Here is a 25,564-nt window from a genome sequence, read left to right on the forward strand (position 1 = left end):
ATTCCAGCTGAAGTTTGCCCTTCTACTTGTAGCACTTTGCTGAGCATCAGAATTTCTGTGAAAAGAGACACAGTTACATTCATTAGATATGTTCTGTAAACCAGACTTGCCATTGAGAATGGCCTGCTTTCCAATGAGCCCCAAATTTTAGTTTTTTTTCCTCTACTGTTCCTTAAGAGTCCAAATTATCTTTTCAAGTAATTCTGAGTTACAAAAGTTAAAACAAAACATAAGTAAGGCAGTCTAAGAATCACCCCCAGAAATACAGAAATAAAAAGTCAAACGTGATCAAGAGTACTGATTGCTCAATGCAAAAACTATTAAAAAACAAACTGGAAAAACAAACGGGAAACGTCTCCTAATTTGATAATATTCCTTTTATGAAATCCCCTGTCTGAGAACTAATTGAAAGTAGAGTCATCCTTATGACTGAAGTACAGAAAAATTATTTTGTATTCTCAACATTCAAAACAAAGCCCTAAATTAACTAGTAAACTATTTGCTAGGCAAGATTTCAAAATTATTTAATACTCTTGTTCTTTTTCTATTTTTTATTTTATTTTATTGGGTTTACATAGATTCTAATGTCCCCCGAATACCTCTCCCCTCCCCCGCATTCTTGTTCTTGTTCTTAATGCTCAGGACTTCCCAGGGAAAGCAGTGAATTTTGAGAGTGGAATGGTAGAAGAGAGAGGAGGGGGCGCCAATACAGGGGAAAGGCGGAGTCAGACTGCTGCCCTGCCTGGGAACACAGCAGGGAGCTCCAGGTCATTATGGGAGACAGGGGCAGTGGTTGGCAGGTGCCTTGGCTCCCAAATGAGCAGTCCACTACTGCTCTAACACTACATTTTTGTAATGAAACAAAAGACAATTTCCCCGTTAGAGGTTGGGTGTTTTGGTTTCACACCTTCTCATTTGGTTGGCCATCAACAGGACTGATAGAAAAAAAAACAACTCACAGAGATTTCAATTACTGTTAATGTCACCTAAGTGTTTTCACTGTCACAGTTGAGGACTTCAACTTTTTAGTAAGTTTCCAGTAATTATTACAAGTTTCTGGTCTAATTCCAGCTGAGGATTTAATGGACTCATTCTGACAAGTTATAGGATATTGTCCCAATAGATGTTCATTTGGAAATAGGCCACTTGCAATTTCGAGTGTGCAAGATTAAAAGCACTGACAGTATAACTCCACCTTGTGTCCCAGGCTCTGTGGACTTGTAGCTTACCCAGGCTGTCCATCTGGGGAGCAAGCAGCATGTACTACTTGATGAGAAACTCAGGCCAACCGACCAGCTGTGAAAAAAATAGATTACTCTTGTCATTTTTTTCTCCTAGGTAATTTGCTGGGAGTAAAAATGTAATTTCTTAGAAGGTGTGTAGTTAACAGCAAATCCTAGGAATGCACGTGGTTTGTATTTAAAACTTCACCCTTTTTTTGTTGTTGTTAAATTTAATTTTCAACAATGTCCTAGCTGTTAAAATATTTCTTAATTCACAGGAGATCTAAAGGTTGTTTTCTGGTATTTGTGTACTAAACTGCACAGGAAGAGGGGTGTGAAGGAGAAAGAACATAGGAGAAGGACTCAGCTGGCAGGCTGAGCTGAGCCCGAATGCACTGTTGCTCTTCTTGCAGGTAAAGGAGATATTTGGTGGAATGAAATAACTATTGGAAAAACGGATCTTCTCATCAACCCCAGGAAGCTAAAATGGCAAATGTATCTTTTTAAGCCTCTGACATAATTTAATCTTTGTGAGAATTCAGATTTTTTTTTTTTAAATGAGAGGAAGGAAGATAGTGAGACAGACTCCTGCATGATTCTGGACCAGGATCTACCCGCAACGCCGTCTGGGGCTGACCAAACTATTTTTTAGCACCTGAGGCTGACTTGCTTGGACCAACTGAGCCATCCTCAGGTCACACTCAAGCCAATCAAGCCACTGGCTGTGGGAAGGGAAAAGGGAGAGAAAGGGGAGGAGGGCGAAGAAGCAGAAGCAGATAATTGCTTCTCTTGTGTGCCCTGACCACGAATCAAACCTGGGATGTCTATACGCTGGCCAATGCTCTATCCACTGAGCCAGCAGGCCAGGGCTGAGAATTCAGATCTTTACTAGATAATCAGGGTAATTCTAATTCTAGATCAATTGAGCTGAAGAACTGAGAGAAGGATTGTTAACAATGTTCTGAACTGTGATGTGATATGTAACATCTATAAGTATAATATGTACACTGTGTTATGATTTTTTTCAGCCAGATACAAGGAATGGAAGAATATGTGCCAAATAAAATTAAACTGTTCAGCTTGTACTCAGTGGAGAATTAATGATATAATTTGAAATGAAAGATTTTTTGATAATCCTTCTCTGCACAGTGAGTGAATAAATAGACATAAATGAGTTTTACAATAATTTGCTATTTGCAATTTAAACATTATAGCACTATGCTTAATAAAAGCTATTGTCTTATATGAGAAATTATTAATAAAAAAAAGAAAACTAACTCCAAACAGGTGTTAGTATTTTTTAAAACTTGATATATTAAGATTACATATTGTTTTATTTATTTTGACATTGGCTATAGTTGACTATACATTAGCATATATGTGTGTATACACACATGCACTCATACATGACAAAGAACTGTGTTTAGATTTTTTTTGTATAGTCATATAAAGGAAAGACTCCTACAATTCAATAAAAGGAAGTCAAGTAAACTAATAAAAATAATAAACAAAGATTTAAATAGAATCTTCACAAAAGAAGATACACTGATAGGTAATGGTTACATGAGGAGGAGCTCTACATTACAAGTTATCAAGGCAAGGCAAATTCAAACTATCATGGGGAACCCATGTACACTCATTAGATTGACAAAAATGTAAAAGCCTGACAGCATCAAGTGTTGATGAAGATATAAAGCAACAGGAACTCTCCAACATTGCTGGTGGGAATGCAAAATAATTCAGTTTCTTTGGCACTTTCTTATAGAGTTTAACATTCCCTCACTATAAGACATTGTACTCCTAGATATTTATCCAAGAAATGAAAACAGATGTCCATATAAAGACCTGTATATGGATCTTCATGAAAGCTTTATTTTTAAAGTGAAAACTCGGAAGCAATCCAAATGTCCATCACGGGTTGAATGGCAAATAAAACTGAGATATACTCATACAACAAAATATTAATCAGCAGCAAAAAATGTACTACTGATGCATAAATAACATGGGTAAATCTCAAAAACATTATGCTGAGCAAAAAGGAATCCAAACACCAAACAATTTATTGAACAATTCCATTTGCATGAAAGTCTAGAAAAGACAAATCTAATCTAATTACTGTGGTGACAGAAAAAGTATCAGTGTTTGCAGCCAAAGATGGGAGCCAGTTATTGACTAAGAAGGAGAGAGGGAATTTTCTGGGTAACAAAAATTCTCTTTATCTTGATAATGAGAGTATTCATACAGATATATAAATAAGTCAAAACTCACCAGTGTATATTTCATCATATATAAATGTATATACATCTATAAATGTGATTAAATAAAATTATTTTAAAAATCACCAATGGCTTTCCAGTTCACTTAGTGTAAGTCTTTGAAATGATTATCAAACTTCTCTCTGGTGTCTGACCAAGCAAAACAAAACAAAACACTGCATTTTAAAAGCCAAGCCTAAAACACTGTATTGTTTTCCCGTTTTATTGAATTTATTGGGGTGACACTGGTTAACAAAATTATAGAGGTTTCAGGTGAACATTGCCACAACACATCATCTATACACTGTATTTAGTGTGTTCGCCACCACAAATCAAGTCTCCATACATCACCATATCACCATTTATCTCATTATACCTTCCTCCACAAACTTCCACCTGCCCCTAGCAACTATCACATTTTTAAAAGTATAGCATGTGATCCTATTTATGCATGTGCTGAGTTTGTGTGTGTGTGTGTGTGTGTGTGTGTGTGTGTGTGTGTGTGTGTGTGGTGTTGTGTAACAGGAAGAAAGAGAAAAGAATATAAAAAAATAATTCACTAATTTCTGATGAAAGACAATTTTTTAAAACTATCTTAAAACTATTTGGTTCTTTTAAGGTCAGATATATTTCTCAAAATGTTCACAGGATAAAAATAGATACAAATTATTTAAGTATTTTACAACCTTTCAGAAGCTTACATTCACACTCCAGGAGAGTGGAAACATTTGTTTCCAGAAACTTTCTTGTGACTGAAATGGTACCGATTTTATAACAGTAAAAATAACAGGACAATACACATACGATGTAAGTTAAACAAGAAATTGAGTCCAATTTCTTTTACTTGTAGGTTGTCCTTATTATATTCTTTTATTAGAGGGAGCATAGTAAAACAGATTTCATTTAAAAAATAATTAAATTCTAGTTGGGTGTTTAGTAGACTACAGAACCAAGGATTTAAAATAGCCAAAAATATATTTAATAACATAGAGTTTTTCAACATTCAAAGAATCATGACATAAGAAAGTTCAATTTTACCTTAAAGACCTTGAAGAATTTCCATAGGGTAAAAGAAAGTGTTCATTTTTATACATTATATTAGTTTCCTGTGGCTGCTGTGACAAATTACCACAAACTTGGTGGCTTGGAACAATAGAATTTATTCTTTCACAGTTCTAGAGGTCAGATGTCCATATTTTTACCCAGTATCACTGGGCTGAAATCAAGGTGTTGGCAGACACATATTTTCTCTGTAAGCTCTGGGAGAGCCCATTACTTTCCTTTTTCAGCTTCTGGTGGTTGCTAGCATTTCTTGGTTTGTGGCTACATCACTCTAATCTCTGCTTCTGTGGCCACATTGCCTTCTTATATTGTATCTTGTTTGTAATTTCCCTCTACTTCTCTCTTATAAGGACTCTTGTGATGACACTTAGAGTCCACCTGGGTAATACAGGACAAACTATCTCAGGGTCTCTATTTAATTTAGTTACATATGCAATGACCCTTCTTCCAAATAAAGTAATATTACAGGTTCCAGAAATTAGAACTTGATACCTTTGGGGACCATTATTCAGCCTACTACAAACAAAATAATAGAAAAAAGTGGTGCAATTTTTATGGGAAATGATTTATTAAACTGTATTTGAATTCTTAAAATGTATATATCTTTGCTAGATAAAAACACCATTGCTAGAAATTTATTCTAATAAAACAATTTCTTTCATTTATAACTAATGTATCTTGTAGACATGGATGTTTCCCTAAAAAGAATTATTTATAATAATGAAAAATCAGAAACAGCCTAAACATCTAATAATGAGATTGGGTTTATAAATTATGCATTCATAAAATAAAAATAAAATAATCATAAAATAATAATATAAATGTATTTTTATTGGCATGGAAAGATATGTATGATATTTTAAGTATAGAAAATCAGGTTACCTAATAGTGTGATCCCATTGAATGTTTCTGTGTTTATGTCCTTATGCGTTTATGTATGTATGTATGTTTCTTCTGAAGCCTATACAAAGAATGAAAATATGTGTATCAAAACATTAACAGTGTTTATATAAAGGTGTAAAACTTAAGTTTATTTTTCTAAAGTGAACAAGTATTGCCATAATAATTACTTTAAAGTCAAGAAAAAAGACTTTTGCATCTGGAATAAAAAACTTCTGCTTAGGAACTTCCCTTCAGGAAAAACAACAACATAAAACCAGAATATAAAACAAAAAGCATCAGCCTGAAGGCAACAGGGAAGGAAAAGACTGATTCTGGGGGGAGTCCATCTTGAGAGCACAGGAGCTATGCAAGGTAAGTTCCTATTTGCACAGCCTTTGGCTCAGAGCTAACTATAGTTGACATGAAACATGCAAGGTGGTGGGTTTCAATTGGAAAAAAATGCAATATTTCTGACTTGAGTAACCAGAAAAATAATGTTGTGGAAATCATGACTTTAGAAGGTAGCAAGAGAAATCCTAAAAGGGAAAGGGCCAGAAAAACTATACTCAGATTCTTGACCCACATTTTTAACTGATCCCTGAACCACACATTCATGGAACAAGCTCAAAGCAGCTCAGCTAGTGACAAAACAACTGAACTAAGGCCTAAGCTTCAACCACAGGAAACAGTATTTGCAAGTCTAGTCAACATAACTGCCTGCTAAAGCAAAATAAGTACCATTCGTGTAAGTAAAATACCAGAATCTCCACAACTCAACATTTACAATTCAAAATTACCCAACACATAAAGAATTAGGACAATGGGACAAGTTCTCAAGTGAAAAAAAATCAACCAATATTTCCCAAGATAAACCAGATTTTGGAACTAGTAGACAAGAATTTTTAAATGGTTATTATAACTAGTTTCAATGATGTGAAATAAAAATTTGCTCACAAAGACTTATAAGAAAGAAAATACTAACAGAGAAATATTGTAGAAATATAAAAAGTAGAAAGTTGAGAGCCAAAAAGTATCTGAAATTAAATATTCACTCTATTAATAGTCCAATGAAGATGATAAAAGAAAGAGCATGAAAACTTGAAAACAAATAATTATAAGCTGTACAATATGAAGGATCAAGAGAAAAAAATGTTTGAAAACAAGAAATGGAGCCTCAGAGATCTGTTAGATAAGGACAAACAGTCCTAGACATATATGATGATAATCCCAAAAGAGTGCAGAAAGAAAATGAAGCAGGTAAAAAAAATTTTAAATAATGGATTGAAATTTTTCAATTTTTATGACTGGCATAATTTATAGACACAGAATGCTAAATACCATCTGAATACAAAGCAGAATGAAAACAAAGAAGCCCATGCCAAGTACATTGTAGTCAACCTTTAGAAAGCTAAATTTAAAATGCACATCTTGCAGACAATAAGAAAAAAAGCCATGTTATATAAATATAGAAAGAGAGAGAAAAGCAATAACTTATATGACTAGAAGCCAACTTCTCCTCATAAACCATATAAGACCCATATAAGCATCAATATAAAAACTTGTTTAAAAAATCCTATAAACATCAAAATATTAAAAAATAAAGATGAAATAAAGATGCTTTCATATAAAAGAAAATGAAGAAACTATTATCAGAATATTTCCACTACTATAAGAACTCACCAAAATTTTTGAGGCTGAAGGACAATTATAACAGATGAAAGCTCATATTTTCAGAAAAGAAAAAGCATCAGAAGTGGTTACTATCTAGGCATATACAAAATATTTTATTTTTGTTTTTTTTATCTTTGTTTTTATAAACCATATAAATGTTTAAAGAAAAAATTAAAACATTGTTTTGTGAGGTTTATCACATATGTAAATCTAATTCATAAAATATATGTTTAAAAACTTAAAATGAAAAATGGGGTAAGGAGTTGCAAGATTTCTGTATTTCACTTGAAGATACATGATATTTACTTCTCGGCAAAGTATAAAAATTTAAGGATCTTTTTCTGTGTGTAATTCCCAATGCAGCCACTGAAATAATAATGTAAAGAAATATATTAAAACATCAATAGAAAAATTAAAATGAAATTCTTTAAAATATTCAAAGAAATTTTAAAGGCCAGGATGAAAGAAGCTACCAAAAGAAAGAATGGACAAGTAATGCCAAAGATTAAAGACAAAGAGAGGATCTTAAAAGCAGCAAGTGAAAAGCAATTAGTGGCTAACCTGCGGTGGTGCAGTGGATAGAGCATTGACCTGGAATGCTGAGGTTGCCAGTTAGAAACCCTGGGCTTGCCCAGTCAAAGTACATATGAGAAGCAATCAATGAACAACTAAAGTGAAGCAACTATGATCTCACACTCACTCTCTCTCTCTAAAATCAATAAATAAAATCTTAAAAAAAAATTTAAAAAGCAATTAGTTACTACAAAGGAGCTTCAAAAGACTATCAATTGATTTCTCAATAGAAACTCTGCAGGCCAGAAGATATTGGCAAGACATATTCAAAGTGATGAGAAGCAGAGACCTACAACCAAGACTACTCTACACAACAAAGCTCTCCTTTAGAACAGAAGAACAGATAAAAAGTTTCCTAGAAAAGAGAAAGGTAAAGGAGTTCATCATCACTAAACCAGTATAACAAGAAATATTAAAGGGTCTTCTTTAAAAAGAAAAATAAAATAGATAAAATTATAAATAATAAGATGACAATAAATACATATCTATCTACCAACAATTACTTTAAATACAAATAAATGCTCCAATCAAAAGATATACAATGATTGAATGGATAACCAAACAAGACCCTTATATATGTTGTCTACAAAAGATTCACTTCAGTTTGAAAAGCACATGCAGACTGAAAGTAAAAGATGAAAAAAGATATTTCATTAAAATGAAACAAAACAAAACAAAAAATCTGGGATAGCAATACTTACATTATACAAAATAGATTTTAAAACAAAGGCTAGACTGACCAGGCAGTGGCACAGTGGATAGAGTATCAGACTGGGATGTGGAGGAACCAGGTTCGAAACCCCGAGGTTACTGGCTTGAGCACGGGCTCATCAAGCTTGAGTGGAGGCTTACCAGCTTGAGCGAGGGGTTGCTGGCTTCAGCATGGGATCATAGGCATGACCCCATGGTCGCTGGCTTAAGCACAAAGGTCGCTGGCTTGAAGCTGAAGGTTGCTGGCTTGAACCCAAGGTCTTGAGCAAGGGGTCATTTGCTCTGCTGTATCTGCCCCACTCCCAGTCAAGGCATATATGAAAAGCAATCACTGAACAACTAAAGAGCTGCAATGAAAAATTAATACTTCTCATTTCTCTTCTTTCCTGTCTGTCTGTCCCTATCTGTCCCTCTCTCTGACTCTTTTTCTATTTCTGTCAAAAAATAAAAGAAGAAAGGCTAGTCCCTGGCCTGTTAGCACAGTGGATAGAGCATTGGCCCAGCAAATGGATGTCCAGGGTTCAATTCCCAGTTAGGGCACACAAAAGAAGTGACCATCTGCTTCTCTCCCCTTCTCTCTCTCCCTTCTCTTCCTTTTCCTGTCCTGCGGCCAGTAGATCGATTGGTCTGAGTGTTGACCCTGGGCACTAAGGATAGCTCTGTTGGTCTGAGTAAGTAAGCCTCAGGAACTAAAAATAGCTTGGTTGATTCATGCATCAGCCCTAGACAGTGGTTGCCCAGTGGATCCTGGTAGGGGCACATGCAGGAGTCTGTCTTACTGCCTCCCCTCCTATCACTTAGAAAAAAAAAAGGCTATAACAAGAGACAAAGAAGGACCCAGCAACTCCACTTCTGAATATTTATCCTAAAAAACCCAAAACACTAAATCAAAAAGACATATACATTCATATGTTTATTGTAGCATTATTTATAATAGCCAAGATATGGAAGCAACCTAAATGTCCATCAATAGATAGATGGATAAAGAAGAAGTAAGGCATATATACAATGGAATATGACTCAGCCATTAAGAAGAATGAAATCTTACCATCTGCAACAATGTAGATAGACCTAGAAAGTGAGGGTCTTGTGCTGATTGAAATAAGTCAGAAAAAGATAAATACCAGATGCTTTCACTTATATGTGAAATATAAAAAACAAAATAAACAAGCATTGCAGAAACAGACCCATAGATACAGAAAACATTTTGACAGTTTTCAGATGGGAAAGGGGTTAGGGATGGGTGAAAAAAGTGAAGGGATTTAAAAGTACAAATTGGTAGTTACAGAATAATCACAGAGATATAAAGTTCAGAATAGGCAATGTAGTCAATAATGTGTTAAAACTATGTATGGTGTCAGATGGATACTAGATTTATAGGGTGATCACTTTATGAATTATATAAATGTCTAATCATGGGGTTATACACCTGAAACAGTAGTGGGATTCAGCTGTTTCGCACTAGTTTGGCAGAACCAATACCTTATTTTTTGTTGAGTTCAGTGAACCAGTTGTTAAAATGGCACTTGTAATCAGGGTTCTCTCTAAGGTGGACACCAGGGCAGCTGCCCAGTGTGGAAATCACAAATTTGCATCCCTTACTCTTTTTTAATGCTCATCTGCTCAACAGCATATTCTAAGTGCTTGTAGTAATACTCATTCCATCCATAGGTGAAAAAAAATTACAAGTGAGGATGCCAATCAAGAAGCCATATGGAAATATCTTAAATAAAACTTATAAGTTTTAAGATATTTACCTTTAAAATGTTAGTCAGGTATTATTTAATATTTTATTAGCATTTTAAAACTCTTTCTTATAACATAATCTAGTTTTGTGTACCTCTTTTATTGTTCTTATTTAAATATTAAAAGCATGAGGCCCTGGCCGGTTGGCTCAGTGGTAGAGCGTCGGCCTGGCGTGTGGGGGACCCGGGTTCGATTCCCGGCCAGGGCACATAGGAGAAGCGCCCATTTGCTTCTCACCCCCCCTTCCTCTCTGTCTCTCTCTTCCCCTCCTGCAGCCAAGGCTCCATTGGAGCAAAGATGGCCCGGGCGCTGGGGATGGCTCCTTGGCCTCTACCCCAGGCACTAGAGTGGCTCTGGTCACGGCAGAGCGACGCCCCGGAGGGGCAGAGCATCGCCCCTGGTGGGCAGAGCGTCGCCCCTGGTGGGCGTGCCGGGTGGATCCCGGTCGGGCGCATGCGGGAGTTTGTCTGATTGTCTCTCTCCGTTTCCAGCTTCAGAAAATAAATAAATAAATAAATAAATAAATAAATAAATAAATAAATAAATAAATATTAAATGCATGAAAAATAAACTACCTTTCGGTATATAATTTTTTATATTTAAAACAATCATTAGGGCAGAGAATCAGTTGTTAAATTATTTTAATCCCACCACTGACCTGAAACTAATATAATATTATCTGTCAACTGTAATTTAAAAATAAAAATTAAATTAAAATACAAAGCAAAACACAAAGAATAAAATGGTAGATCTAATTCCAACCATTAATAATTACACTAGATATGAACTAAATACTCCAATTTAAAGAGAGTGTCAGAATGATTTAAAAAGAAAAAAAGACCTAAATATATATTTCTATAGAAAATGCACTTCAAATATAAAGACAAGTATGGGCTGAAAATATATACTTGGGGGAGAAAAAAACAGTAACATATAGATAATAACATAAAACTGGAATGGCTAGCTTCTGGATATCAACTGTGGAAAAATTGTTCCAACATGATTCTGGTGGTATTCCTGTTTTCAGTTTGTGTGTGAGTGAGATCAACCAGGATAGCTCTTGTACACAGTCTGCCCTGTAACATCAGCCTCAAACTCATCATGTAATTATTCAAGTGGTGGTTTACACTTAAATTCATGCCTCAAATGTTTTTGAAACTCAAAAGTTTTTTTCTTTATTTTGGTAAACTTCTACATCATTGAGCATCAACTGTGTGCAAGGTTTGGTGCTAACACTATAGGGCTAGAAAGATGACTAAAATAATGATCTCATAGTCTTTGTGAAATGAACTAGGAAATAAAAATAAATACAGCTTCTTTGCTGTCTAATAAGGATAAGCTAGGTACACACAAACTACAAAAATTATTTATTATAGATGAAGCATCATAATACTCAATACCCCAGATTTTCAACTAGGAGCCAAGAAGTGTAAGCTTTTTTTTTTAACTGAAACATATTCTACTGGTGAGTCTGTATGCCCACTTTACCCCTACCTCTCACAAAGAAGTGGGGAGAAATACAGCCATAGCACTTTACTGTCTTTGATGAGAGAATTTCATATTTCTCATATATTAGAGCTAAAACATAAATTATTTTCTAGTTAAATATACATATATTAACAACATATTGGAGTTTCATATGAAGGGCAATATAGTTAGATAGTAAACTCTATATTGCATTTAATACACATTCTATCGTTTTGAATTTTTATTCCTTTTACTCAAATTCCATGGTTATATTTTCAACAGAATACAAACACCAGCCCTTGACTCATTGACATATATGAAAGTGTAAGAATATTCAAACTGTTAATCCATGTGCCAAATTACCTAAATAGAGCATGAGGGGTTATTCCTATAGAGCAAAATATATAACCTAGGTCACAGTTAAGTTCTACTTGGAGATCTTTGGGACTATAACACTGAGTATTCTGTTTCCTGAATTGCCAAATGTTATAAAAGTCAGCTTCCAGGTTAGATGAGTTGCTTTTACAAGCTATTATAATATTTAAATAAAAGCACAAACTATTAACTAGAATATTGTGATGAAAAAAAAAATCACTCATGGATATCCAAAAGTGGGGACTAGAATGAGACAAACACCTCATTTATTTACCCTAGTCCCAAATAAGAAAAGCCTAGTCAATGGGTCCAATTGTTAAAACTCAAACTTCTACTACCCACCTAGTGGCAACCATTCCAATAATAGGGGTCATTACTCTTGTCTAGTTGCTGAGACTCAAATCTGCACTTGCGCTAAAAAACTAAGTAACAGAAACTGAAACAGAAGCAAGAGTGTTAAAGAGGCTCTAGTTGATCATTAATAGATTCAAATAATTTCAGCTACTTGAGTTGTGCTAGCAGGATGCAAGATCATCAGTTGATTGGGTTAATTTAGTCAAAGAGCTGGCCAATCCTCAATGAAAGAAAAAAAAAAGTGATAGCCATTCTATTGAATTATAGTCAGAAAAAAAAAAAAGAATTATAGTCAGATAGGTGTCTGCCCTTTGGCTATGGTTACAGAATATTAAATAGAGATGGAGGCTACTATAAAAATGGTAACTTTAGATATCAAATCAATATTCACATGTGCATAGCAAAGCATCTCATAGAAATTGAACAGTGTTGGGTTAAGCTAATTTTTAAATGTTAAATCCATAAATACTTATGACCATTTACATTTTAAAACTTTTGCCTTTAAATGTTAAAATCTGGTATTTGTAACAAGATGATGTTGGGAAGCTTCCTATTAAATTTCTTTGACAATTTCAGTTTGTACAGGACAAGCTATTTTTCTTCCTCTTTTCTAATTATAAATGTAACGTATTCTGATATGGATAACTTGAACACTAGGGAGGTGTCAAAAAGCAGGAAGAAATCTCTGGTAATCCTACCATGCAAAGGCAATGACATTGTTCATTTAGATATATTTTCTTCTAATCCTTTTCTTTACATTTTAAACATGAAATTATAGTGGGCCATTCATACATTATCTCTGTGGCTTGATACTATCTTTGCACTTATTTAAAAAGCAATCTCTTTATATGCTCAGCTGTTATTAGTTAAAAATCATGACAGTTTGTACTTGGAAAAATTCTTGGAAGAATGATGAGATCATGTTAACAAAGGGCTAGTAATATACCACCAACAGTCTACTGGAACAGTTCTGCACTTGAGAAATCTGACATCAAATGTGGACTTCCTTATCTATGCAAATATGACCAAAAATTTAGCTCCAAAGAAGTTTCAGAAAAGTTTTTCATGTATGTCCTGCAATTTTTTGCACGGTCTATCTAAAGTGATTCATTAGCATCATTTGCAATAAGCTCTCAGAATAAAGGATTTTTTTTTCAGTTTTTTTTTTAAATAAATTTTTATTAATGTTAATGGGATGACATTAATAAATCAGGGTACATATATTCAAAGAAAACATGTCCAGGTTATCTTGTCATTAAATTATGTTGCATACCCCTTGCCCAGAGACAGATTGTCCTCCGTCACCCTCTATCTAGTTTTCTCTGTGCCCCTCTCCCTCCCCCTAACTCTCTCCCTCCCTCCCTCCTGTGTCCTCCCTCCCCCCACCCCTGGTAACCACCACACTCTTGTCCATGTCTCTTAGTCTCGTTTTTATGTTCCACCAATGTATGGAATCTGAAACAATAAAGTATATAGAAGAAGACATAGGTACTAAACTCATGGACCTGGGTTTTAAAGAACATTTTATGAACCTGACTCCAATGGCAAGAGAAGTGAAGGCAAAGATAAATGAATGGGACTACATCAGAATAAAAAGTTTTTGCTCAGCAAGAGAAACTGATAACAAAATAAACAGACAGCCAACTAAATGGGAAATGATATTTTCAAACAACAGCTCAGATAAGGGCCTAATATCCAAAATATACAAAGAACTCATAAAACTCAACAACAAACAAACAAACAATCCAATAAAAAAATGGGAAGAGGATATGAACAGACACTTCTCCCAGGAAGAAATACAAATGGCCAACAGATATATGAAAAGATGCTCAGCTTCATTAGTTATTAGAGAAATGCAAATCAAAACTACAAAGATTTTTAAAATTGTTGTTCTGTGTTTTTTTAAAGAGCTGATTATGAAGGACAACATATGCACATGTTTTCCTATAAAAATCCAGTATCTCAACAGTACCAATTTGGAGGAACTAAATGACATTTAGAGGATGACTATGTCTTCCTCCTCAGAACTAGGGGGTAATTAACCCCCACAACAATAACCTTAGCCCAGGAAAGCAGGCAAGAACATTGGGAATGAGACAGCTGAACCCCAGATATTAAGGTTGAGAACATTCCAGAGCTCTACATCTGGAGGTGCACTGGCAAACCTGTCCCATATGTAACAAAGATGATAAATTTCTCTCTCAAAAGAGAAAAAAACAAAAGGGAAAATGTAAAGCCAGTAGCTGTGGCCACCATCACAGCCGCCTGGCCCATGCAGGTTCGCATTGGATTCCAACAGACGGTAAAGAAACAATGGAGCCAAAAACTGGTGGGCCAACATCTTTAATCCTAGCTTGCACCCAGCGGGCAAGTAAAAACACACACTGGGCTCCAAAACCCACTCACATTCAGTCCTCACAAAGCTACTGACCTACCCAAGTTTCCTAGAATCAAACGTTTCTAGCTCACCAGACTTATTCACCTCTGTTCCCCATCTCCTTCCTTCTCCCTGCACAAACTCTGCACTAACTGGCCTCTCAACACTCTGCCATCTTGGCTGCTTATCCTGGCCTTCTCCATTTGGCCTTTCCCTGCTCTCCTCTCTGCTCTCTCCTCTAATTTTAATCTCAGGAACCAAGAGAGCAAGTTCCCATTCTGCCCCCATTTTATAGTGTAGAAATCCAAAACTTTAATCCAATCTACAAAATAGGGAAGTCTCTAATACAAAGTCACTTATCTGGGGCATGATGGGATTGTACCACCCCACATCAGAAAGGGTGGGAAAGGCTTAGTCCTAAAACCAAGCCCCAGGCTACAAGGATCCTGCCTGCCCACAGCCCGCCCCCAACACACATTAATATCACCTGGGCAACAGGCTTCCATGTGGGCAGCGCCATCTTTAACAAAGTGAGCATAATATATTTTATCTGCCCAATAGGAAATAATATTGCCTAGTCAGTCAGGTTTTTAGCATGCTAATATCATTCTTCTCCATGAAACTTCTGTTCACTCACTGGAACCAAGAAAGAACTAAAAAGAACCTAGAAAGTCAAGAACTGAAACTAGAATGCTAATAAAATTTAAAAGAAAAAGCAGTTGTAAGGATATAAAAATTAAATTTGTTGAAAAGAACCTTGCTTCTCCCCCACCTTCCCAAGCAACAAATAAGATACAACAGTGCACCCTTCTGGTCAAGTGTAAAACTAACATTCAGATCAAAGTCTAGTCACCAGCCTCCTCTAGTTACTTGGGTAGAATCGCAAAAAGAATTCATGGTTTCCTCATATGGTAAGAAGGTTTATAGCAATGACTGCACTTGCAAACGTTTATTAAGCAACAAATGCAAGAAATTTTCAAACATGAAACCAATTTCTATAAGGAGGTTCTGTCGGTCTGAACAAGGTAAGCATGGTGACAAAGAAATTTGTAAAAACCTTCAATGCTGCGTTTACTTAATATGGCTCAGTATCTGCTGCTTTTATTCCCTGACATTCTAGGAGCTTTCCTGTGGGGCCTTGAATGTGATAATATTTACTAAATATTTGTTGAATAATTTAAATCAAGAAATTTCTGAAACTCTATCCTTCAGTAAAATTCAAAAACCAATTACAGTGATACCTCGGTTTTCATCGATAACCCCTCTGAAAACAATTGGCGAAATCTGAAACTGATGAAAACTGAGGCAATTATTTCCATATGAATCAATGTAAATCCAATTAATTCATTCTAGACACTCCAAAATACAGACCAAAAGCACATTTTATAGAGAATAAATGTAGTGTTTAATAATAAAAACAATAAGAAATTAATATAAAATGAATATAAAAGACTAATGTTAAGAATAAATGAACATTTAACATGGCATTTACCTTTCTGAAGACTCTTCTTGGTGTATGAAAGACAGTGAGGAGGGGAGACAGAGGTGAAGATATTGTTTGGAAAGGGAGTCCCCCTCCATGAGGACCTTAGGTATCAAGGCACTACCTGGGGTCACTTCCCTTCTTGGTCTTTTGGCACTAGGACCAGCTTCAGAGTCAGTGGACCCATGTCACACAAGAAAGCTGTCCAAAGAGGTCTGTTTCTGACACCTCTTTAAGATTTGCCTAAAATGGAGCAAGACATTATCATTAAACAAGTTGCAGACACAGCCTGCAACAGCTTTGTCTGGGTGATTTTTCCCCACAAACCCCTGTAAGGACCTTACTCCACATGCTGAAGATGTTCTTACTCTCTGAAGAAGGCACATTCTCCCCTGTCTCTTCCTCCTCATCTGAAGCAACTTCTTCATCTGCCATCATCTGCACTTCTAGGTGAAGGTCTTGCAGCTTTTCAGTGGTGAATTCTTCACTGTGGTCATCCCCAACTCTTCACATCCTCACCACTCTCCTCCAAACCCAGGGACTTCCCTAAATCAACAATGGACTGCACCACATGTATAGGGTCATTGGGGGAGGCTTGAAAATCTCTCTCATGCACACATCCTGGCCATAATTTCTTCCAGGCAGAGTTCATCGTCCTGGATGTCACTCCCTGCCAAGCCTTATCTCTAAGGCTAATGCAGTTGAGAATGTTGAAATGTTTTTTCCAGAACTCTCTTAAAGATAGTTTGGTATCTGATGTCTCAAAGCACCTTTGAAACATTGCTTTTGTGTACAGTTTCTTTAAACTTGAAATGACATTCTGGTCCATGGGCTGGATGAGTGGTGTGGTATTAGGGGGCAAGAACTTCACTGTGATAAAACTGATCACCTCCAACAATGTGTCTTCCAAACCTGGAGGATGTGCTGGAGCATTGTCCATTACCAGGAGGCACTTAAGGGGCATCTGATTATCCTGGAGGAATTTTTTCACACTCGGGCCAAACGCTTCATTCATCCACTCAGTGAAAATTGGCCTTGTGACCCATGCTTTCTTGTTTGCTCTCCACATCACACACAGTTAACTTTTAATCATGTTGTTTCTGCTAAACACTGTAGGAGTTTCTGAATAGTACACCAGTAAGGGCTTCACTTTACAGTCACCACTAGCATTACCACACAACAAAAGAGTTAGCCTATCTTTCATAGGCTTATGTCCTGGCAGTACCTTTTCCTCCTGTGTAATGAACATCCTCTTTGGCAATTTATTCCAAAAGAGGCCAGTCTCATCACAGTTGAAGACTTCTTGGGGGATGAATCCTTCAGCCTCTATGTCATCTTTGAATTTGGACACAAATTTTTTAGCCTCAGACTTGTCCAAACCCGCACCTTCACCATGCCTAGTAACGCTGTGCAGGCCAGTGTGCTCTTGAATTTTTTTTTTGTTTGTTTTTTTGTTCTTTTTTTTTATTTTTCTGAAGTTGGAAACAGGGAGGTAGTCAGACAGATTCCCGCATGCGCCCGACCGGGATCCACCCAGCATGCCCACCAGGGGGCGATGCTCTGCCCATCTGGGGCATTGCTCCGTTGCAACCAGAGGCATTCTAGTGCCTGAGGCAGAGGCCATAGAGCCATCCTCAGCACCCGGGCCAACTTTGCTTCAATGGAGCCTTGGCTGTGGGAGGGGAAGAGAGAGACAGAGAGGAAGGAAAGGGGGAGGAGTGGAGAAGCAGATGGGCGCTTATCCTGTGTGCCCTGGCCTGGAAATGAACCCAGGACTCCTGCACACCAGGCCGATGCTCTTCCACTGAGCCAACCAGCCAGGGCTGCACTTGAATTTTTTGAACCAGCCTCTGCTGGCCATAAAATCACTAAGTACACTAGCTCTTGTCCCAGGCATTTTCTTAATGAGATCAGCATACAACAGTCTGGCCTTTTCACATATGATGGCCTCCGAAACAGAATCACCATCTAACTGTTTTTTATTGATCCAAATAAATAATAACTATTTGACATCTTCAATTGTTTGCAATCTCTGTTTTGTTATCACGTTCACGCCTTTGGCTACATTAGCCTCCTTTATTGCTTCCTTTTTTTTGCCACAATGGAACTTATTGTGGATGGCACAACTTACCATACATGTGGCCAATTTCAGCAATCTTGAAGCTGCTCTCATACAGTATTTTTCAATGATTTCCTTCTTCAATTCGATTGTGCTCCTGGCCTTCCTCTTCGAAGGGCTGCTGGCTCTGGAAACTTTCTTTGGTCCCATGATGGAGCTAAAAGGAAGGGGTTAACTTCTTAGCAAAGGAAACATTTAACAGGGACATCGAGATTTAAGTACATGTGATTTTATCTTATGTGCCTTACATATATTTTGAAACTGAAAAATGCAAAATAAACACATTACAACTGAATACTGTATATGCAGTAATCACTTACATGCGCAGGGTGATGCTTACACAATGAGAAACAACGTCACACTGAGCAGGAGAATGCATGGGTTGCCCTTTGTTTTTGAAAAATTAGTGACCTGTGGTGGCACAGTGGATAAAGCGTCAACCTGGAAATGCTGAGGTCGCCGGTTCAAAACCCTGGGCTTGCCTGGTCAAGGCACATGTGGGAGTTAATGCTTCCAGCTCCTCCCCCCCTTCTCTCTCTTTGTCTCTCTCCTCTCTCTATCCCTCTCCTCTCTAAAATGAATAAATTTAAAAAAAAAAAGAAAAGAAAAATTAGTAGCAAGGTCATGTGGGCACATCAATGAAATCAAAGGCAACCAACAAAAACTAAGACAAATTTTTCACAGAAAAAATCAGGAGAACCGAAACCGACAATAACTGAAGTCAATAAAAACCAAGGTATTACTGTATATTTTGTCACAAGTACAAAAGCTCTGGAAGTTTCCCTGAAGGAAGAGCAAACTATGGAAAATGCTTAGCCCTTGTTGTTACAAATTCGTACAGATTCCTTAACATTATCACAGAGATTATGAGCAATGGCATCTGATCTATGTAGAATCAGTTCATATCAAGTGAAGACCATCATAAATTACTATTGGAGGCCCTGGCCGTTTGGCTCAGTGGTAGAGCATCGGCCTGGCGTGCAGAACTCCCAGGTTCGATTCCCGGTCAGGACACACAGGAGAAGCGCCCATCTGCTTATCCACCCCTCCCCCTCTCCTTCCTCTCTGTTTCTCTCTTTCTCTCCCACAGCTGAGGCTCCACTGGAGCAAAGATGGCACGGGCGCTGGGGATGGCACCATGGCCTTTGCCTCAGGCGCTAGAATGGCTCTGGTGCAACAGAGTGACGCCCCGGATGTGCAGAGCATCACCCCCTGGTGGGCGTGCCGGGTGGATCCCAGTCGGGCGCAAGCGGGAGTCTGTCTGACTGCCTCCCCGTTTCCAGCTTCAGAAAGATACAAAAAAAATTTACTATTGGAAAACTCTCTGCACACTTGCTTTGATGGAGCATTGAGTGAAAGGTAGTTCATAAACAGCTGTGTATAAGAAAGGCTGCTTCCAGCCCACCTGTTCATTTCTGCAACCTATGGGTAGTGGAGGGCACCAAGAAAATCATTGAGCATCTCCTGAAGGAAGATGTTTCAGAAAGTATTAGTACCATTTCTGGAAATAAGTATAGGTATATCTCAACCTATTTGCAAAAAGTTGAAGGGCTTCAAGACTCAGGTTCCTGGAAAGTAATTGACAGCAAAAAATCTCCTACCTCCCAAACCCAAATAAAAGTATTCTGTACAGTAAGCCTTGCTTCCCTTTAGATATGGTCATATTAAAACTTGGTATGTCCAGAGCATGTCTTCACAAATTATTATTTTTTGTTCTAGATTTGAAAATATCCAGACTCAATATAACATATAAAGCCAGCAATATTTACAAGGCATTTATCACAATATAACCGTGTCTTACCCCTTTATAAAAGGGTCCATGGCTGTCTTATTACCCTTAGTCACCTTGCAGCAAGCACTCTTACCTCTTTGAGGTCTGTTTTCTGCCACAACCACAGTCTCTGTAAGAATTAAGAAGGCTAATAATTAATGTCTCAGTAAATGGGAACTCTTTCTTTAGCACTGGGTTGACATTATGTTATATTTCTAAATACATATTTGCCTCAAGTCATGTCCCAATATATAGTACATTACATGATTTGCTCAGGCAATGATTCATCTCTCAGATATCTTAAAAAGCATAAAAGAATGACTCAGTATTAGCAAAAATAAATTTTACACATTGACCAAAGTTTGGGGACATTCCTATAAGGAATCTGTTTATACACTACTGCCTAGACACTGAGTTAAAAATCACCACATTAACCATACACAGAGAGAAGGGTCATTAAACATTCTAGAGCTAAAAGTAGTCTCAAAGAATCATGAATACTGATTTACAAAAATAGGTGTTAGCCTGAAACTCTGCAAAAATTACCCCAACCATAAGAAATCAAAGAAAGCAGGAAAGAACATCTCTCCTAAAATACACACACACACACACACACACACACACACACACACACAGGCTTCCTAAGACATATTTGGGATTCAATTTTTAGTAATAAATCATTTTGTCTATAAAGATTTCTTCCAGCAACTTTAAGTCAAGTGGGTATCTGACACTGTAATGCTAGCATAAAAACTTATTACAGTACAATGGTAAGAAGCAAAGCTCACCAACAAAAGATCCAGACTTGATAGGAAAATCAGCAGGCTGGATTTAGACAAGAGGGAAGAACAGAGACTTCCTGTAAAAATGAAAGTCTCTGTTTTCTGGCTTGTCAGGGCAGCAGAAGAAACACATTTAAAACTAAAAAATGTAGCCAAAGAGAGCAACCAAGGGTTAATGTTTCCTGAAATAGAGATGAAACTGAGAACCATGTAAAGCAAAGAAGGTTTCCAGAGAGATAACCTGCATCTCCAAATCTTGAGAATGCAGGTGGTGAAAGTGCTCATATATTATAAAACACACTGCCTATCGCAGAAACACCTGGCTCCGTGAGCAATACCTCAAAATGATGTTCATATCAAATGAAAGCTGAAAGAGAACATCATTAAATGATATAAAATAAGGTACTTGAAGAGAAACCAGGAGAAGTAACCATAGACAGGTGAAGGAGATTTATCCGGAGGAGGTCAGGCTCAGTAAATATTTTGTAAAATTAATCTAGAGGTCTGTCAAAAGTTAAACAGATGATACAATGAGCTAAAGCTTTTAAGACAACCATCATATAGCACTGCATAAAAACTTAGTGGTGAGGTGTGGGAGTACAGATAAAATGGTGAAATCTGTAACAAGATATAGATGGTTGACAATACAATGAGTTCACGGGGGTGAGTACTGAGAACATGGGAAAGAATGATAGTGTCTTCGCCGTCCAGGAGCATAGGAACTAACAGTTCTAGAATGCTATAATCCTAACAAAAATCCTGTGAGGTAGGTATTATCAATTCTACTTTATAGATAAGAAAGCAGAAGTTCAGAGAGGTTAAGTATCTTGCCAAAAGGGCACAGCTAGAAAATTGCTGGTGTCAAAACTCAGCACATAATCTTTTCATAAAATCACATTTTCCAATAGATGATAGAATAAAGTGTGGCATTTTTTTTTAAAGTAGCAACCAATAAAAAGTAGCATATGATGTGTTAAAACTAAGAAAGTTTGATCAAGTGTAGCACAGATGTATGGACAAATAGAGTATTAATTGTGTCTCCTGGACACATATGATGAATCCAGTCAGAAAAGTCAGGATCAAAGAAAGCAGAAGTAATGGAAGAGGGGTAACTTTCTGGGAAGGGGACATCGTGTGCAGGTAAGAAAGTGAGCATGGCCAGTCCCTGGGGCAGAGAGGAGAATGGTCTGACAGGATTGAGTTAGGAAGGAATACCACTGAGAAATGTAACATGGGCCGTCAGACAGACCTGGAAAACTGAGCAAGAAAGTTGAAATCTGATGTGTTAGGAAGGAGGAAGTTACTAGAAGTTTCTGAGCAGAAGGCGAAACTCTTATTACCTCGCTGTATTCTGAACATCTCCTTATGTTAGTTTCCTATAGTGGCTGTAACAAATTATCACAGATGCAATGCATTAACACAACACAAACTTAGTATCCTGCAGTTGGATCCAGTATGGCCTCTGAGACTGAAATCAGGGTGTCAGCCAGCTGCATTCCTTTCCAGAGACTTCGAGGAAGAATTCCTTTCCTTGTCCTTTCCAGCTTTTAGGGGCCACTTGCCCCTTGGGTGCCTGGCCCCCTTCCTCCGTCATCAAAGCCAGCAGTATTTCATTTCTCTCATCATTCTACTGCAGTCACAACTCCCTCTGACCACAGACATAAAAGTTGTCTGTTTTTTAAGGATTCATATGCTTAATTTGGGCCCAGTTAGATAAACCCAGATATTCTCTCTGTGGTTAAGGTCCTTAACATTAATCACATCTGCAAAGACCCTTTGGCATGTAAGGCAACATACTCACAGGTTTCAGGGATTAGGACATGGACATTCAAGCCAGGCTCTATCACCTGCCCACTCACAGAGCTCTAGCCCCCTGTGCCTGCAGTGCATCCTTTTCTCTGTTCCCTGGATAAACAGTCCCCTGCTCAAAAACCTGAGTGGCAAAAACTACTTACTGAACACCAAAGTGCTTAGCTTGGCATCTGGTCAAATAGCTAAATAAAGGAATGTGTGAAAAGCAGGATATAAGTGAGGAAGGTGAGGGCGAGACAGAGGCAACAGGCTGGTGAATGGGAGGCAGTGAGCATGGCCTGGAGTTGAATTCAGTGTGGCAGAGAGCTCACTGTGGCTTCAGAGCCAGGCTCCATCCACCACAGAGGGCTGTGGTGTGGGATGCTGTGTCAGCTCTCTGAGCTCCAGTTACCTGGTTAATGAAAATGGGGGTACCTTCTTCACTGGATTACTATGGAAGTAATGACATAAAAGTAATTAAACACACAGCAAGCACTTATCACAGAGTAAGCACTCAACAAATACCACTTCTCTCTTCTTTCCCTATACAAAAAAAAAAAAAATAAAGCAACCAAATTATAGTGAATGACTCACAAGAACCATCAGAGAGACACAGAGGTATTAAACATTACACTTCCTTCTGGATAACTGCTCTTTCCACATGGATAGAAAATGCCATATTGCTTCTCTTTATGATGTATGACCATATTTCTATAGAGAACTAATGAAAAAAGTCATTAGCAATGAATATTTAATTGAAAAATCATAATTTAGAGAAACAGATCCTAAATGAAAGTGATAAGTACAAATTAAAAGTTCTTAAATATGTGTGTGTGCATATAATATCATCAGTAAAAGCCAACTGTATTCAAAACAATTGAGCATTAGAGAATTAATTAATTAGTCATTTATTAATTCATTCAAAAATACCCACTGAATGCCTTTTATATGTCAGGTATGGTACTAAACCGTTGAATACATTTTGCCCTTTTATAATTACATTTTAGAAGGGGAGACACATTATAATAAGTATAATAAGTGAACTATTCTCTTCCCCAAGATTTTTTTCATGGTACCTTAATAAATAAAACTTATATGCAGATCTAAATTATATTTTAAGTTCATACGTTTGTTGATATTAAAGTAGGAGAAAGCCTCAAAAATATTACACCAAGATAAAACCTACAAATAAGGCCAAAAGCCTTAATTACACTTAAGAATATGTGTATGCAAATAACTATGCTATTTATTTTTATACCCCGATATCATTTTTAAATGTTTAGAAATAGCTAATATAAATCCATATATATAATATAGCACAAAATATATAATATGGAACAAAAGAAAGAAAGGGAAGAAGAGAGCAGAAAAAAGAGAAAAGGAGGAAGGAAGGAAGGGAGGGAGGGAGGGAGGGAGGAAGGAAGGAAGGAAAGAAGGAAGGAAGGAAGGAAGGAAGGAAGGAAGGAAGGAAGGAAGGAAGGAAGGAAGGAGGAAAGGAAGGAAGGGTAAATAAAAACAATAATAGGAAAACAAGATGAATCCTGGAACATTTTTTTCTTTTGAGGAAAGTGCTGGAAATTTAGTTCTGAGTTATTTAGCTGGCAAAGCAAAGAAGGAAATTATTGTTAACAATAGCCACAGAATTCTAAAAATAAAAATAAACATGTGCTTGAAGAGAAGGAAACCTTCCCTGGCTCCAAGACTGAGGCCTCTCTCCCACAGTTTCTCACAACACTGGTAACACCACATCTTTAACAGCAGTGAGTAGTCTGCTGTGAGCTGTTTCACGAGTTGCTTGGGGAAGGGAGTGCTGATTTGAGGCACTATGGTAAACGTACTTCAACCGTGGCCAGTTTCAAGCTACTACATGATGTAGTCTCTGGACTGGGAATTGAGAAGAGAAAAGCAAGTGCACATCTTACATAACAGTTCCTTCATACAAATGGAACAGACGTATGTATCCAGCAGAGCATAGGTAATTATAAAATGTCAAATAATTACAAAGTAATTGAATTCTAAATATTTTTACTAGTCTTTTTAATATAATTTGTTTTATTGTAACTTTTTGTAATTTTATTGTTAATGATGGTTGAACATCCCTAGACTACATAGTGAATTTCTCATGGTTGTTCTTTTAACATTTGTCAATATAATCTTTTTTGTCCACCAAGGAGCAATTCAGTGAGTGTTTTGATGAAAGGCCAAATCAACGTAGGCCTGCAGACCTGACTCATCTAAGTATAAGATGGTAAAAGCTTACGTGCCATGAGTTTAGTGATGGTGTCTTCAGTACACTGGATGGCTACAGCTGAGCGGCAGAGGAAGAGTGGCGTTCCTGCCAGCCTCCAGGACTGGTGGCCCCAGAGCTGTGCCATAGACACACACAGTGAGGAGCCTCAGCAACACAAGTGTGTTGCACCATGAGCCCTTCCCACTGCTCATGTATGCAGATACAAACTGGAAGCTACTGATCTTGATACATGGGTGGACACAGATCCTTTAGACACTCTTAAGTGTCCATACAGTTAAGCTGAGCTTGGTAAGAATAAGACACTGGGAAATTTGAGGGTATGTCTTCTGCCAGAAGACTGGAAGACAAATCCTCCAGTCAACCAGATGCAAGAGGGGAGAGTTGGCATCTTCTTATGAAAATCAAGAAACCTCACAGAACACTTGCCTGACCAGACGACCACCTTACTGAGTCCGGCTGAGTTAACATATCTGATCATTGTGGCACCCTGTTATGGACATAGCTAAAGCCTGAAAGTCTCTCTTGAACAAAGCTTATAATGTTTGAATGAATCATAAACTTGAAGAAAACAGTCTCAATATAATTTAATTCTGCTACCATAATTTCAGTGATTTTATATGTTTCCTTACTTTTAAAAACAGTCAAAGCAATTAACCCAAGTGGATTTTGAC

The sequence above is a fragment of the Saccopteryx leptura genome, chromosome 10 (assembly GCF_036850995.1).
Source record: "Saccopteryx leptura isolate mSacLep1 chromosome 10, mSacLep1_pri_phased_curated, whole genome shotgun sequence".
Lineage (NCBI taxonomy): Eukaryota > Metazoa > Chordata > Mammalia > Chiroptera > Emballonuridae > Saccopteryx > Saccopteryx leptura.